Here is a 17,021-nt window from a genome sequence, read left to right as displayed (position 1 = left end):
TCCCCAGGGCAGTGTGATTTATATTGAGGTGTGACTAAATTAAATGTACACCAACAATTGATCACACGCTTGCTGGGGCAGATGTGGTGAAAGCAACACTATTTCAATTTCAAGGCAGGAGCGAGGATCTTCTTCTGCTTGCCCGCCCATGCTCAGTCTATGTGCAAGTCAATTTTTTTCTTCCAAAGGGACCTAATACATCATAATTAATTGCCGGCATTGATTAGAGTCATCATCAACATCCTCCTACACAGCAGTAAAGCTTACTATTGTGTTGATTGACTCAACACAACTACAGTTTGTAACTTCTTGTACTAGGCTGTCCCCGCAACCATTATGTTTTATTTTACTTTAGCATTTGCAATATTATTGTTTGCTTGGCAGTCTTCTTGTGTATTATACTTTACTTTGTTCTACTACTCCTCCCACAGTCTCTCTCAGTCGAGTGACTGTCTCATTTTCTTTTTTTTGCAAATGCTACTGCCAGTGTCTACTACTACCACCACAGCCATGGCATCTCCATTCTCTTGGGAAACCAAACCATCATCGCCATGCAGCCATTGCTGTGCCTAACTTAATCATCATCAATCACAGGTAAGATAAGTTAGGGGAAGGTATAATGGTCTAGGAGGAGAGACTGACAATACTAGTAGGACAAATCACTAAGTGAAGGGTACCGCATCTATCTGTTTGTATGTTACAAAATTGAAAGATTATTTCAATCAAACACTGGCTGCGGCTCTGCAGCAGCAAGGAAACCATGTGACATAAATTCGTAAAACAGTAACCCCCCACAAAACATTAACATCGTATGTTTAAGTATAAATATAATGTATTCCCCAAACAAAATAAACTATTCCACAGCACCTGACCCACCCCTCTCCCTAACCCCAACCAATGTTCAAAATGAAAAAGTCCAACCAATGTCTATAATAAATAATAACCCCAACGCCCAATTCCCACCCACCAAAAAAAGGAATAAGAAAGGGGCAATCGAACGGGGTCATGGTTCTTAGATTCTGCGGGCTCTTAGATGTTGGTCCACCAGGATCTCGACCCGCTCCTCTAGGTGCTCCTCTAGGCATGCCATTCGGAGGAGCATATTGTAGTGAAATGCCCTGCAGTTGCATCCAGGGTGGGGAGGCAGCAATTCTCGATTTTACAGTGTGGCATACCACTGGAGGCGGGGCCTGGCTGGGGCCCGGGGCATTGGCAGAGGCTGCAGCTGTTGCCGCCTCCTTTTTCTCCTCTAACTCCTCCGACTGAGCAACAAGCAGCCGCTACTCATGGCAGATGGCCTCTAGTTTCCAGCGCCGGTCCATGGCTGCCAACTTCTTCCTGGTTGGTTTTGCTATGGAAGGAGGAGCTTTATCAAGAAAGAAAACAACTATTGTAACCAATATTCTTAGCAAAACAGTAACTCAAAATCAATTCAGCACATAGTGTCACAGTAGCACTAGCAAGCACAGTATATAACATTTGTGGTAAGTATCTATCCTCCCACTTCCTCAGCCTCTAACATTTGTGGGAGTTTCAGGCATTATACTAGCACTATGGACTCCAGTACACAGTACACCAGTCTTCTACTTGTCCGTAGTTTAGCAAAATTGCATAACCTAGTTGTAGCCCGTATGCCAGCTCAGACAGCTAAGCTTGCACCCAAGACAAATATACGAGTCATGACGCAGACTCGCATTCATTTTATTTACTACTGTCTGCAGGTGAGGAAGGTCGTATTTTTGTATTACGGGTGGCACTGGCCATACTCTCTCTGTGTTACATCAAGGGCAATTGCTCAATTTCACTTTCACCCTGCCCTGACTACTACAAAGAGGCATATTCTGTATCTGATTCAATGATCATTCCTTATATATGGGATAACATAAGGTACTTTGTTTTGATTGATTGTGTAACCTTTGCAGGCTGGCTGACACAGTCGAAAATAAATTTACATAGGTAAGGAGTGGTCCTCGGAGACGAAGGAAGGCACTTGAGAACTACATACATACAAAATATATATATGATGTGCTTGCAAACTACTGTGACTCAAGGGAGTATTCTGAAAATACAACTTATATTCCTCTCGGCTTTTCTACGCTGGTGCGGTTTCTTTTACATTCCGTTTAAACTAAGACTCTGCATCCAGTGACAGTCTCCACCTATGCTATCTATGATGAATACATCCAGGCATCCATCCATTCAAAGTAAATGTCTATCATTCCTCGTAATCTCAACAAACCTAAGTTTGTTTCACAAACAACCACCCATGCATCCTTCCTTGCTTGCCTTGGCTTTGAGTTTGACCCATACACCGCAGACGATTCTTGCTATCCTATCCATCCATATGGTGTCACCCACCCAGGCAGGCATCTTTTCTTTCACCTTCCACCCATCCTTCAACAGCCCATGCATCTGATTCCTATCAGCCACCTATGCATGCTTCCAACTCTGCCAGTCATATTACATCTCATCCATCCTTCCTCCTTCCACCCTTCTTTCCCTTTTTGTTTAACACATCCATCAAGGTCATCCATCTGACCTGACTTTTAGTCTTCTTCCTAAAACGTTCACAGCTGAGTTGGAGTCAGATAGAAGAGGCCATTGGTTACTAATTGGTAATTGGTAATAATAAATCTCACCGAAACCTGAACCTTTCGCAGAAGCCAAAAGGCGTGTGATGGTTGTGGCTGTTCTACTCCAAGACTGACCTGGTCTGTATGTTTCGTGTGAAATCTGATGCCATTTTTTTTCTGGAGGTGCATGTTGCAGCATCTCTATGTGATTGTGACCATATTTGTGCTGCTAATGTTATTGCTAAAGCTAGGCAAGGGGTGTCTTCTTCAACTGTTGTATAAAGTTCACTACGACTTCATACTTACCAAGTCTCAACAGTACAGTGAGTGTACACCCCTCCAGCTAGTGTAATGATAATAAGTAAGGAATATAACTTACCTCTGCCTGCCACTGCTGCTGGCTCACCCCCTATAGCTCCTGCAGGTGCTGCATCACCTGCCCCCTCGGGAATGGCTGCATCACCATCGCCGCTGGCCCCGGCACTGGTGGTCGGTAGTAAGCCTAGAAAAAACATGAAACATTTTTAGATGCCTGTACACCTCCCCCTATTTATTCTTTTTCACTAGCAGGATTGAAAAAAAGGTTAATATATACACATGCACCATTTTTCTCATAACAGGCGGAATATTCCCTCCTACGCACCAGAGCTTTGCAGAGCTTATGATGTAACCAATACTTCTACGCTCTAAGGTGAGGGGTCTCCCAGAATTCGCACAGATCTTTTGTCTTCTATGGACTGTAACAATGATTATTGTTTTAATCTTATGCATTTTGCTGTTGGAGCTGGCTCATATAGTATACTGAATTGTAGAACAACGTAGAGAGGTTGTTATTTGAAAATAAACCTTTTGAACTTATACATAGACTCTGTGGTATTTGGTGTGGTGGACTTACACAAGTGAGTGAGCGAAAGGGTTTTATGTTCTGGGTTGTCTAATCATTGGGTATCTTTGGGGAGTTCGGGGACCTAATGCGACACTATAGCTAGTCTGTCAGGGGATTGTGGGCTCTGACTGAGTTGTGAGGAAGGTCCAACCTCCCATCACCAACATCCTATTTTCTTGTGCATAGTCCTGCATGTGGCTGTGGAAAATCCCTACAACAGTAGTAGTATATACTATATCCTATCAAACATAGTCAAATATCTGGTTGGGCATTTTGCTGATGGGAATTGTCGAAAAGCCTCTAGATTATTAGGACTACAAGAGGACAACCCAAAAGACAGGACTCAGTGGCTAGAGCTAGTGCTCAATCTGAGTTTTATGTAGAACCTTTCAAGTAAATAGTGGCCAACTGGGCAAACTTAGCTACAGACAGACTATTGGTAGTAGTGCAGAGAGTCATAGCAGAGGCAGTTAGAGGCAGGGAGAACAAACATTTAGAAACATAGTCAATATCAAAGAAGATTTTGTAGAAAATAGAATTAGGAACCGGAATTAATAGTTCGGAAAAAATAAGGTGCAGCAAAAGTTAGGGAATATATAATTATTGATATTAACCACTGGAGGACTTACTGGGGCCAGGAAAAGAGCCTTTAGTAGAGAAGTGGTCCTCGGCTGGCCATGGGAGGCATCTTGTTCTTGTTGTCCCGCAGACTCGGACCCTGTCTTATTGCCCCTGAGTGCTGATCATGTAAGATATAATAAAGAAAGAGACAAACATTAATGAATGGTGTGAAACAAATAAAATATTTTTAAAACATAGACTGCTAAAAAATTACCAACTAATACTAAATAAACCAATCAATTCATCCACCACTATGTGACATGAGGACAAAGGAGGGACTAGAATCTCTCTAGCAATAGCATTACCTAACTTCAGTTCTCTAAAGTAAACTCTTACATAATCAGCCCAAGCGAGCGCAAAGTTGCAAACAAGTAAGATTAGTGCCAAGCACGTGTGTCCTACAATCACAGTAGATTTTAAAACATAATTTATCTGCAATTAAACCTGGGTGAAGTACTACGCTATTCTGACGTAGTTTGCACCTTTTGCACTACGCAAATTGCAAGTAGCACAGTGCAAACATCCGTAGCATATCAGTCGTGTTTTGCTTGCTCGAGGTCCTCAACATCTTGTTGGCCACCGCGAGTGAGCAAAATGACAGCCCGGCGAAACTTTTTCCTCATTCTCGATCAGCAACATCAAGTTGCTGATTGCTTGTGTGGAAAATAAACTTCTCGTCGAGATTCTCAATGTGGGGACGTCAGGTTTCTGATTGCGAGTGGTTGCGTATGCTCCCGACCGCTCGCAATGAGAAACTACCAATCCTCATGTGGCAGAAAACGATCGCTTGCACTGTGCAAGATCCGGTTTGCACTGATTGCACAGTGCGGACAAGCATCCGGCACTGTGCAATCAGTGTGAACAGCATTTTGCACAGTGCACTACGCAGTTCGCATAGCTTCGCATAGCTCGTGTAGTGCAAAGTGCACTTTGTGTAGCTATGCGTAGCACTACTACGCGAGCAACGCCCAGGTTTACCTGCAATGTAAGCAGCAGTATTCTTGCTATTAGGAAAAAAATTATACACAATATGTGTAACAAATATAAAACAGTCAAAAGTGAAAAAAACGCAGTAAAAGTAGAAATAAAATGCAAAATATAGACAGAGAGGGATAGATAATAAATAAAAGAGAGAAAAAAATAGTCTAAAAACCTAAGGATTGCAAAGATTGAGGGAGGATAGAAAAGCAGGACCAGAACCGTAGCATAGAGTGAAAAAACAAGATTGCCGCGCCCATCGCGACCACATGGGTAAGTTTGCGCAACATTTCCCCAGAGCATGCAAAAAGCGTTGCGAACAAGTAAAACACGTTCTGAAATATGAAATGCGCATCGCAAACACAATATACAGGACCCAGAACAGGAAATAAGGCATCGCGAATGGGCAGGACAGTTGAAAAACAAAGATGGCCGCGCACATAGGCGACTGCATGGGCAAGTTTGTGAGATAGTATCCCCTGAGCACGGAAACAGCGCCCGGAACATACAATATGCGTCCCCGAACATGAAAAGCTCATCGCGAACGGATGGGACAAGCAACTATGCATGCTCGCATAGCTATGCATAGCTCGTGTAGTGCTTTTACAACTTCACGTAGCCTTGTGTAGCCTCGCGTAGCGTGACTATGCAAACTACTCCCAGGGTTAGATGCAACTGTTGCTTGACCGTATTGCAATGAGTGTATGAGTGTTCTGTTTAATTCAGATGCTCTGTCCATCACCACCCCCTTTTCTGAATCGTTTTGGCCACTATAGGAGTGGCAGGGTATGCTCAGACATGAGTCCCTTGCTCACTGCACCATCAGGATTCAAGCAAGCCGGGCCGAAGACGGCTGCAATGCCAGAAACCGGTCCCCGGAAGCTTGTTTCCTTTCCAGTAAAGAATTGGCTTGGTAGTTTGGTCTGCCCTGTTCCCATGATGCACTGGGCCAGGGTCAGACAAATTTGCATATAGCCAGGTTCTGAGCTGGGATGGTGCAGTGAGCTAAAAAACGGTGATGGATCAAGCCCTGATCTTTTGACTGGGTATGAGTGTTCTGTTTAATTCAGATGCTCTGTCCATCACCATCCCCTTTTCTGAATCGTTTTGGCCACTATAGGAGTGGCAGGGTATGCTCAGACATGAGTCCCTTGCTCACTGCACCATCAGGATTCAAGCAAGCCGGGCCGAAGACGGCTGCAATGCCTGAAACCGGTCCCTGGAAATTGTTTCCTTTCCAATAAATAATTGGCTTGGTAGTTTGGTCTGCCCTGTTCCCATGATGCACTGGGCCAGGGTCAGACAAATTTGCATATTGCCAGGTTCTGAGCTGGGATGGTGCAGTGAGCTAAAAAACGGTGATGGATCAAGCCCTGATCTTTTGACTGGGTATGAGTGTTCTGTTTAATTCAGATGCTCTGTCCATCACCACCCCCTTTTCTGAATCGTTTTGGCCACTATAGGAGTGGCAGGGTATGCTCAGACATGAGTCCCTTGCTCACTGCACCATCAGGATTCAAGCAAGCCGGGCCGCAGACTGCTGCAATGCCAGAAACCGGTCCCCGGAAGCTTGTTTCCTTTCCAGTAAAGAATTGGCTTGGTAGTTTGGTCTGCCCTGTTCCCATGATGCACTGGGCCAGGGTCAGACTAATTTGCATATAGCCAGGTTCTGAGCTGGGATGGTGCAGTGAGCTAAAAAACGGTGATGGATCAAGCCCTGATCTTTTGACTGGGTATGAGTGTTCTGTTTAATTCAGATGCTCTGTCCATCACCTCCCCCTTTTCCGAATCATTTTGGCCACTATAGGAGTGGCAGGGTATGCTCAGACATGAGTCCCTTGCTCACTGCACCATCAGGATTCAAACAAGCCGGGCCGAAGACGGCTGCAATGCCAGAAACCGGTCCCCGGAAGCTTGTTTCCTTTCCAGTAAAGAATTGGCTTGGTAGTTTGGTCTGCCCTGTTCCCATGATGCACTGGGCCAGGGTCAGACAAATTTGCATATAGCCAGGTTCTGAGCTGGGATGGTGCAGTGAGCTAAAAAACGGTGATGGATCAAGCCCTGATCTTTTGACTGGGTATGAGTGTTCTGTTTAATTCAGATGCTCTGTCCATCACCATCCCCTTTTCTGAATCGTTTTGGCCACTATAGGAGTGGCAGGGTATGCTCAGACATGAGTCCCTTGCTCACTGCACCATCAGGATTCAAGCAAGCCGGGCCGAAGACGGCTGCAATGCCAGAAACCGGTCCCCGGAAGCGTGTTTCCTTTCCAGTAAAGAATTGGCTTGGTAGTTTGGTCTGCCCTGTTCCCATGATGCACTGGGCCAGGGTCAGACTAATTTGCATATAGCCAGCTTCAGAGCTGGGATGGTGCAGTGAGCTAAAAAACGGTGATGGATCAAGCCCTGATCTTTTGACTGGGTATGAGTGTTCTGTTTAATTCAGATGCTCTGTCCATCACCACCCCGTTTTCTGAATCGTTTTGGCCACTATAGGAGTGGCAGGGTATGCTCAGACATGAGTCCCTTGCTCACTGCACCATCAGGATTCAAGCAAGCCGGGCCGAAGACGGCTGCAATGCCATAAACCGGTCCCCGGAAGCTTGTTTCCTTTCCAGTAAAGAATTGGCTTGGTAGTTTGGTCTGCCCTGTTCCCATGATGCACTGGGCCAGGGTCAGACTAATTTGCATGTAGCCAGGTTCTGAGCTGGGATGGTGCAGTGAGCTAAAAAACGGTGATGGATCAAACCCTGATCTTTTGACTGGGTATGAGTGTTCTGTTTAATTCAGATGCTCTGTCCATCACCACCCCCTTTTCTGAATCGTTTTGGCCACTATAGGAGTGGCAGGGTATGCTCAGACATGAGTCCCTTGCTCACTGCACCATCAGGATTCAAGCAAGCCGGGCCGAAGACGGCTGCAATGCCAGAAACCGGTCCCCGGAAGCTTGTTTCCTTTCCAGTAAAGAATTGGCTTGGTAGTTTGGTCTGCCCTGTACCCATGATGCACTGGGCCAGGGTCAGACTAATTTGCATATAGCCAGGTTCTGAGCTGGGATGGTGCAGTGAGCTAAAAAACGGTGATGGATCAAGCCCTGATCTTTTGACTGGGTATGAGTGTTCTGTTTAATTCAGATGCTCTGTCCATCACCACCCCCTTTTCTGAATCGTTTTGGCCACCATAGGAGTGGCAGGGTATGCTCAGACATGAGTCCCTTGCTCACTGCACCATCAGGATTCAAGCAAGCCGGGCCGAAGACGGCTGCAATGCCAGAAACCGGTCCCCAGAAGCTTGTTTCCTTTCCAGTACAGAATTGGCTTGGTCGTTTTGTCTGCCCTGTTCCCATGATGCACTGGGCCAGGGTCAGACTAATTTGCATATAGCCAGGTTCTGAGCTGGGATGGTGCAGTGAGCTAAAAAACGGTGATGGATCAAGCCCTGATCTTTTGACTGGGTATGAGTGTTCTGTTTAATTCAGATGCTCTGTCCATCACCACCCCCTTTTCTGAATCATTTTGGCCACTATAGGATTGGCAGGGTATGCTCAGACATGAGTCCCTTGCTCACTGCACCATCAGGATTCAAGCAAGCCGGGCCGAAGACGGCTGCAATGCCAGAAACCGGTCCCCGGAAGCTTGTTTCCTTTCCAGTAAAGAATTGGCTTGGTAGTTTGGTCTGCCCTGTACCCATGATGCACTGGGCCAGGGTCAGACTAATTTGCATATAGCCAGGTTCTGAGCTGGATGGTGCAGTGAGCTCAAAAACGGTGATGGATCAAGCCCTGATCCTTTGACTGGGTATGAGTGTTCTGTTTAATTCAGATGCTCTGTCCATCACCACCCCCTTTTCTGAATCGTTTTGGCCACCATAGGAGTGGCAGGGTATGCTCAGACATGAGTCCCTTGCTCACTGCACCATCAGGATTCAAGCAAGCCGGGCCGAAGACGGCTGCAATGCCAGAAACCGGTCCCCGGAAGCTTGTTTCCTTTCCAGTAAAGAATTGGCTTGGTCGTTTTGTCTGCCCTGTTCCCATGATGCACTGGGCCAGGGTCAGACTAATTTGCATATAGCCAGGTTCTGAGCTGGGATGGTGCAGTGAGCTAAAAAACGGTGATGGATCAAGCCCTGATCTTTTGACTGGGTATGAGTGTTCTGTTTAATTCAGATGCTCTGTCCATCACCACCCCCTTTTCTGAATCATATTTCAATTTGAGCACATCTCATTCACTTTAAAAGCTAACACCACACTACATTTGACCCAAACTTTGCCCTTAGATTTGAAAGAAATGGTTTCCTCCTAAGGGTCTTTCTTTGCAAATTCAGGGTCATCAATTATCACAAAATTCTGCTGATTATTTTTTTTGGCCCTAAGATTTTGATCTACTGTTGGAGGCACATCCTCTTTCATTTGCCTACTCATTGTCTTTTTCTTGGCTACTAAACTGCCAAACTGTTACTGAATGGGATGTGTATTTGATGGAGAAATTGACATTATTTCAAGTTCAAGTGGAGTGATGTGATCTAAGGGCTTAATAAGGGATAAATGTGTGGGAGGGCTAATGTTTCTTTGAGAGTCTCATAAATATGACTAATTCTACTGTTGACTTTAATTTTCTTATATCCTTTAACTCTGAATATTGAGTTATAATTGTCTGGGATATGCAATTTTAGCTCCCTGTTTTCTCTGATGTTATCCCAAATAACCGGCAGCCATATCCTTGCCGGTAGTAATACGAGACCTTTGCCTCTGTGATAAATGGAACTCCTTCCGGTGTGTATTGCTGGTTATTTACTTTAATACAACCTGCCTCGAGTGGGTGCAATGCACCACAGATTTCATTTAGTCTTCCCTGAATAAACTTGCACTACTACTAACTCCTCATTTAAGGGACTCCTCATTCGGAAATACATCCAGGATACATATACTGTGAATTTGGAGGGATTATTTCTGGACCAGAGATATGTGCAGTCTTAACTGTGTGTCTAACATGGACCCTTTTGAATCCCATTTGGGACGGTAAGTAAGTAAATCTTTATTCGGTTTCAATTTACATAAAAAACCATAAAAGCGTTTACACAATAGATTTCATCATTTAAGATACATTTTAACGAAGGTAAGACAGTTTTAATATATTTTGATTTAAAAAAGATACCCTTATTCTTTGATCAAAATAATCAAACAGTATCATATTAAAGATTTACTCTATGTTTAAAAATACATTTTAAAAAGGTGCTCACAGTTTTACATATTAGTTCAGAGCTTAAAAATTGCAGCCACAACATGGCAGGACGACATTTTCTGAGACCTAAACTTCTCAACAGGGGAATTAACCATAGCTTACGGTGTGCGGAGTAATATTTGCAAAACAATACGGTGTGAATCGTTGACTGTTCAGATATTTCATCACACGGGCATACCGTTAAGCTTTCTTCCCAGCTGTTTCTATTAGGGAAGGCTACAACCCTGTGGAAAATATTCAGCCTGAATCTTACCAATAAAAAGCGCTCGAAGTGAGACTCGACATAAGTTAAGTAAGGTTCCATTTCTAGTGAAGTCATGACTGCCAAGGAGTGTTGCACTGATGGTTTCTTAATCTCTAAGCTGGTACGTTACTCTTCCATATGACTCAACGCCCTTATTTTTAGCTCTTTCTTCAGGATTTCAATGATCATTTCAGGGTTGGAGTAATACTCAGCCATCCCTAAATCAGTGAGAAGATTTTTTACGTATCTTAGCCATTCTATTTTTTCCACATGATCCAATTTCATACAATCTGCCATAATCTCTTTAGTAAGTGTGTTTTTTGTTGACGTCCAAATACGGCGCCAAAGGAGTATGGGTTCGATCTTTGCCAGATCCTCAATGTGGGGCATTCCCAGCTCAGCATGGCAAGCAAAAGTAGAAACTCGTTTTGGGACCGCCAAAAGAAATCTCATAAAAGTATTCTCCACTACCTGTAAGGCTTTTGTGTTTTTATGTCCCCACAGGCCTGCCCCGTAAAGTGCGATGGAATGGCATTTTGCTTTATAAATGCGGAGTAGTTCAACTGGTGGCCTTTTTCCTAATTTCTTTGTGAATGTTATAAGTGCTGCAATAGATCGCAAGAGTTGATGTTTGCGGGCTTCTATGGCCGCTTTCCAGTTAAGCTTCTCATCCATCATAATCCCCAAGTAAGGGTATTGGGTGGTTGATTCTAGTTTTTCATTGTCAAGGAAAATACTCTTCCCGTGTTTCTTTGTTTGGCCTGCCACCATGACATATGTTTTTTTCATGTTTATGTGGAGATCTAGATTGCCCATGAATTTTGCATACCTATTCAGTGCTTTTTGTAGCTCTCTTGGGGTGCGTGCCAAAATCACCGCATCATCTGCGTATAGGAGCGCAGGCACCAGGTGGTCTTTCACTCGGGGCAAGTCCAGGCCCCCCCTCAACATCTCTACCTCAAGACCATTAGTATAGAGGGAGAAGAGAAAGGGGGCCAGCACACATCCCTGCCTGACACTGCGCTCCACTGCGAAGGACTCTGACAATTCACCCCGCACCCCAAAACGTACCCTAGAGGAGGCATTGGAATATAGTTCTCTGAGAAAGGTTACAAGAACTGGATCTATTCCCATATCGGACAGGACTAACCACAGTTTTGCATGAGAGACACAGTCAAAAGCTACAGAAAGGTCGACATATACCATGTACAGCTTTTCCCGCTTGGCCGACACGTACTTTCCCATCATCAGGGCCAGGTTCAGGGCTTGTTCCGTTGTCCCGAAACCCTCTCGGAAGCCAAACTGGATATCGGAGAGTGTCCCGGTATCGTCTGCCCACTCCTGTAGACGCTGGAGGACCACTCTGCCCAGTACTTTCCCCAGCGAATCCAGGAGTGAGATTGGGCGATAACAGGACACCTCCTCTCTGTTTCCCTTCTTAAAAATGGGTACCAAAATTAATTGGGTCCAGGAAGTGAGCAGTCCACACTTCATTGTGGCATCAAGCACCCTTTTTATGATTGGGGCCCACAGATCTAATTTAAATTTAAAAAAGTCGACTGGCACTACTCCGGACCAGGGGCTTTTCCGCCTTTACTCGCTTTAACTGCGTTTATCACCTCATAGAGTTCTGCTTGCAATGCAATTGGATATGGATTACCCTGAGTTTCCCTGTTATTTCCCTCTGTTAAGACTGCTTCTGGAGGTTTACCTAATATTTTTGAAAAATGGTTTACCCAGGTTAGTCCATCGATCGCAACTTATAGTTTTGGGTGGTCCTTAGTATCTGCCAGGAAGGGTGCTTTTACCACCTTCCAGAATAGCTCGCTATTTCTACTTAGTGAGCTCTCATGGAGTTGATTCCATAAGGCTTTCTTTAATTCCTCTTTTCTCACTTTACACGCCAACCTATATGCTTTTCTCAGGGTCCTAACCTCCTCTTGATCTCTGGTGGTTTTTGTTAAAGCTCTTTTTAAAGTTTTATGAGCTACTGAGCAGCCGTGGCTAAACCATCCTTTTTTTCGTGCCATATTCCCTTTTTGCTTTATTGTCAGGCATTCATTTACCTTTTCCAGAATCGTCTTAAAGTGGACTAGGAGTTCCTCTTCTTTTACGTCAGTGTCTAAACACTTCAGTATAGCCGGGTATGCCGCAGTTACTACCTTATGTGTTAATTCATCAGGATCTATCTTCCCCCAACCTAAAGTGTAGCCGTTATTTTTCTTTAGGTATATGTTATTCTGGGCAAGGGTACGGAAATACAACTGGATTGAAGGATCTTCACTTATTGAGAATAGCCCTGAAGAAGTCACTGCGCACAACCGTAAGAGTGACGAAACATGTGCTGGCTAAGGCTGCTGTGAATAAACTGAAGTGCATGGTCAAGCAAAGACTTAAGCTTTAGTCACACTGTTATTGATATAATTGATATACTGTTAGCGTGTGCAGAGGACTGTTCTCTTTTACCACTGGACATCCATATGCTGGGGAGGAGGGTGGCTCTCCTTACCCTTTTGCACCACAATCCTCACTCAATACTAGTGTATACGTACCTGAATATAGTCCAGGAGAGCCAATACCCTATAGAACCACCTACCAAGCAGTTTCAATTGGTTTCAACAATGGTATTTGCTAAGTATAAATCTTATAAAAAAGCTGCCGAGACACTTGAGGTGCCCTCTTTGCCTCTTTGCTTTGGACTTATACCGGTAAGCATTCATGGATAAGTAGGTAGGTAGTGAAATAATTGTTAACTGGACTTCATTATCCAGTTCAGAGGAAGGTCCTATTCCAAACTAAAGCATTCCTTTGGTGCTGCCTGTGGTTTGGGTGTAGCATAGTTGCTGGCCATCTTCACTGGTGATACCTAACAGTGATGGGTTTAGTGGTATTGAAGTTTGTGCTAATGATCCTTTGTCGATCTCCCCTCTTCTTTCCTTTCCCTCTTCCCTTTCTATCTCAATCCTCCACCTCCTTATTTGGCGTCCCTTAAGGATTGATAAAATTGGCTGTGAGTTGTCCACCCTTGCTGTGGTGAGTGTGTTATTTAGCCTTTGGATTGTAATTCCACTTGAGTCAGTATTTTTCTAGGATAAAGTGTGAGATGGTGGCTGAATTGGAATGTACCCTCTTTTAACAGACCAGGTCACTGGGTTCGTCTCATGAAACAAAAGCGCCCTTTGTGCCCTTGAATGTAAAGGCTGGTTGAACTATTCACAACTTTATGCCCAAATATATATGAGGTCACGATACAAATCCTGGTCAATAGGGAGCTTAAAAGAAACCAACATGAAAAGAGCACAAGCACAAGAAGAGCAGGAGACGAATAAGGACAGTAATAGGTCCTGATCATATGGGATCTTAAAACCCTATGCCTTCATGTATACGGTCCTTTGCAGAGATGAATTAGGATACACAAGACATTACAATGCAGGTGCCAACTTAAAAAAAACTAACACAAATTTTACCAGCAAGAGTGTAGCATGAGGTGGACAGCCTCTCTACTTCTAAGTGTTACATTCAGCCGCCAAGCATGATTTATCTCGAAGAGGACCAGGTGAGACAGTCTAGATAAACTGAAAGGTGTAGCTAGGAGTGATGATACCTTTGGGCAGTTGGAGCATTCAAAGAACACTTAAAAAACCCACACCTTGCTGCTGCTTCATGCTTGCATCCTCATATGGTTTTCTGGCAGGTACTTGCAATCCCATTCGCATCCCAGTCCTGTCCTGTTCTGGAATGGTTTCTCTTTCCACACTGGCAAGCAAAACACTCTGCATAAAGACAACACCTGGCATAAGACTATTAACTCATCTTTATTGATTTCTCAGTTTTGTACATGCCCTACTGAAGTGGAGCTACTCTCCACATGTCCTCTTCTCTCTGCTTCCCTCAATGTAGTGAGAAGGAAAACTAGTAATTCCTGTCTCCACCCAGGAAGCTCCTGGCATCTTACTTCTGTCTGGACCAGATAGACTGCTGACCTACTTATATAACAATATCCTTTCCTGGAGTACATGACAAGTCCCATTTTGGCAAAGAAGGTAAACAAAAATAAAACAGAAGCCAAACAAAAGTCAACACTATAGGGCCACAACAACAATGAAAACTCCCACCAAACTGCCCAATGGCTGCACATGCCTATGGCTGCGTGCATAGTCAGAAACATGTCTGTCCACATCAACAGTTTACTATGACCAGTTGACCACATTTGACAACACTTTTTGGCACTATTTTTAATTTAAACTTTAAAAATTCATGTTCCATGGTTTCCCCATTGGATTTTGGCGTTTTAGTGTCATTTTTGTTTCACTAAACTGTACTCAATTCTTCTAAAGTGGTTTGCAATTACTCTTGTGTTTTTACTTTATAACAGGTTTATAAATACGCTACACATTACCCTTAAGTTAAGTCTACTTGCTCTGTGCTATAGCTACCAGGGAGCTGGGCTCAGCTTAATTTAGTGATGATAATGGTTCACCCTGACAAGGGTTGTGTTTGGTTCTTAAGGTTGTTGTTCATCTCCCTCAACATACAACTCAGGGGCATATTATCAAGGGGGTTTATCGCCGCTTTTTTGGCTTTAAAAGCCAAGAAAGCGGAGATAAAATGATCTCCCTATTACCTAGCTGTCGCTAACACCAGTTAGCGACAGCTAGTAGGAGATAGCGACCATCTTGGGCCCCGCTTTGCATGTCAGTGATATTTATCACTAATGACATGCAAAGTGGGCGTGCCAAGATGTTAGCGACTGGAAACAGTCGCTAACATCGCTATCTCCTATTACCAACTTTTGGAGATATTCGCGCTAAGCGCGAATATCTCCAAAAGCTAACACCTGCCCCAGAGCAGTTCTTAGCCATGTTATCCAATGGTAGGTGGATAATATGGTTAAGAGCATTAGCTCGGTAATGCATGAATATTGCTGACTTTTCAGCGATATTCATGCATTTCGGACGATTTTTATCGCTTAGGAGATAAACCTTGATAATATCAAGGCTCCTAAGCGATAAAAATCGCCGCAGCTCGGCGATAAAAATATCGCCGCTAAACCAACATAGCGATAATTATCGCTAGTTGTTGGTAATATGCCCCCCAATTCCTTATGCAGATGCTAAAAGTATATTGAGCAAGAAAGTAAATGGGTGCAAGCAATTATTTGATAACCTGATCATTGCAGGATAATGCGGTTTATTATGAATGTAAAAAGGCTGAAGTGTTGTAAACAGTGAAACCTTGGAGGGTTGACTCATCTGAAAAGGGGCAGGGGCAGGTGGCAAAATAAAGGACTGCCACAGCTGTCCTCCCTTTGGTTCAAGTGCAGATCCCAACTGGGAATCCCAGAAACAGAGATCATTCATTTTCAGAGCCACTCAAGCATTCAAATGTACTTCAAAACAAGGGGGCAGATTTACAAGCCCCTTGCGCCACTTTTGCGTCACTTTTTCCATGTTAAAAGTGACGCAAAAGTGGTGCAAGGGTCTTGTAAATCTGCCCCAAGGTGTGTAGGTCTAGAAAAGTAGGCCGATTGACAGCTATGGAATTTTCGGTGTCCTGACAGAGAAAACGGGCATGTAAAGGTGTCGCAGACGAGCGCTCAGGCTGGGTCTTATCACAGCACCCGCATAAGATGTCTCTCCATGCTTCCTAAGCTATACACCTTTTTTGGGAGACACAATTTTCGTGCAAATAAAGAAACTCTATTCTGCCACACAGTATTCAAAGAAATCTCTACTGTGGATTTGGTGACCAGTGTGCAGACTTATGCATATCTGCTATATTTTACTGGTAATGTTCATTTGGGGCTTCAAAGCTCTTGAAAATTCCGTAGCTGTCAATCGGCCTACTTTTCTAGACCTACACACCTTGTTTTGAAGTATTGACAAGGGACCCTCAGCATTCCGAAAATATAGAGCTATACCTGAAGCATCTTGCCGGGGTAATCTACCCTCAAACTAAGCCTTGAGGAAGTCAGGGTGGTGACGAAACGCGCGTTGGCTGTTTCTGTCAAGAACTGTAACCTGCTTCACATCAAATGAAGTGGTGTTTTCTCTAAACATCTAGACTATTGTGAAATATACTTTATGTGCCTTTGTAGCAAATCATGATTGTGTAATTATCTTGATTTCATTCTGTTTACTTAAACCTGGCTTTGGAAGTTTTCTCTCATCATTGTATGTGGATCTTTTACGAGTATAAATATAACTGACTAACTGTATATTTACTATTTAGAGTGCCGGAGTTCAGTCTTTTAAGTACTATTTAAACCTAGCTCAAGGGAAATCTTGAACCCATGTTATACGTATTACTGATTGGACACATGGTAAAGATGGTGGCAATGCATCAACCACTGGAGTTAATTTTAACAGCTGCGCGGCCATTATAATAATCATAGGCCATATTATCAAGAACGCCGCAAACATTATCTCCGCTTTAGCGGCAGTAAGCTGCCGTTGAAGTGGCGATAAGGGGCTTGATAAT

Source organism: Lissotriton helveticus, chromosome 4_1 (genome assembly GCF_964261635.1).
Source record: "Lissotriton helveticus chromosome 4_1, aLisHel1.1, whole genome shotgun sequence".
Lineage (NCBI taxonomy): Eukaryota > Metazoa > Chordata > Amphibia > Caudata > Salamandridae > Lissotriton > Lissotriton helveticus.
The sequence above is the reverse complement of the archived record's forward strand: the minus strand, read 5'-3'. Positions refer to the sequence as shown.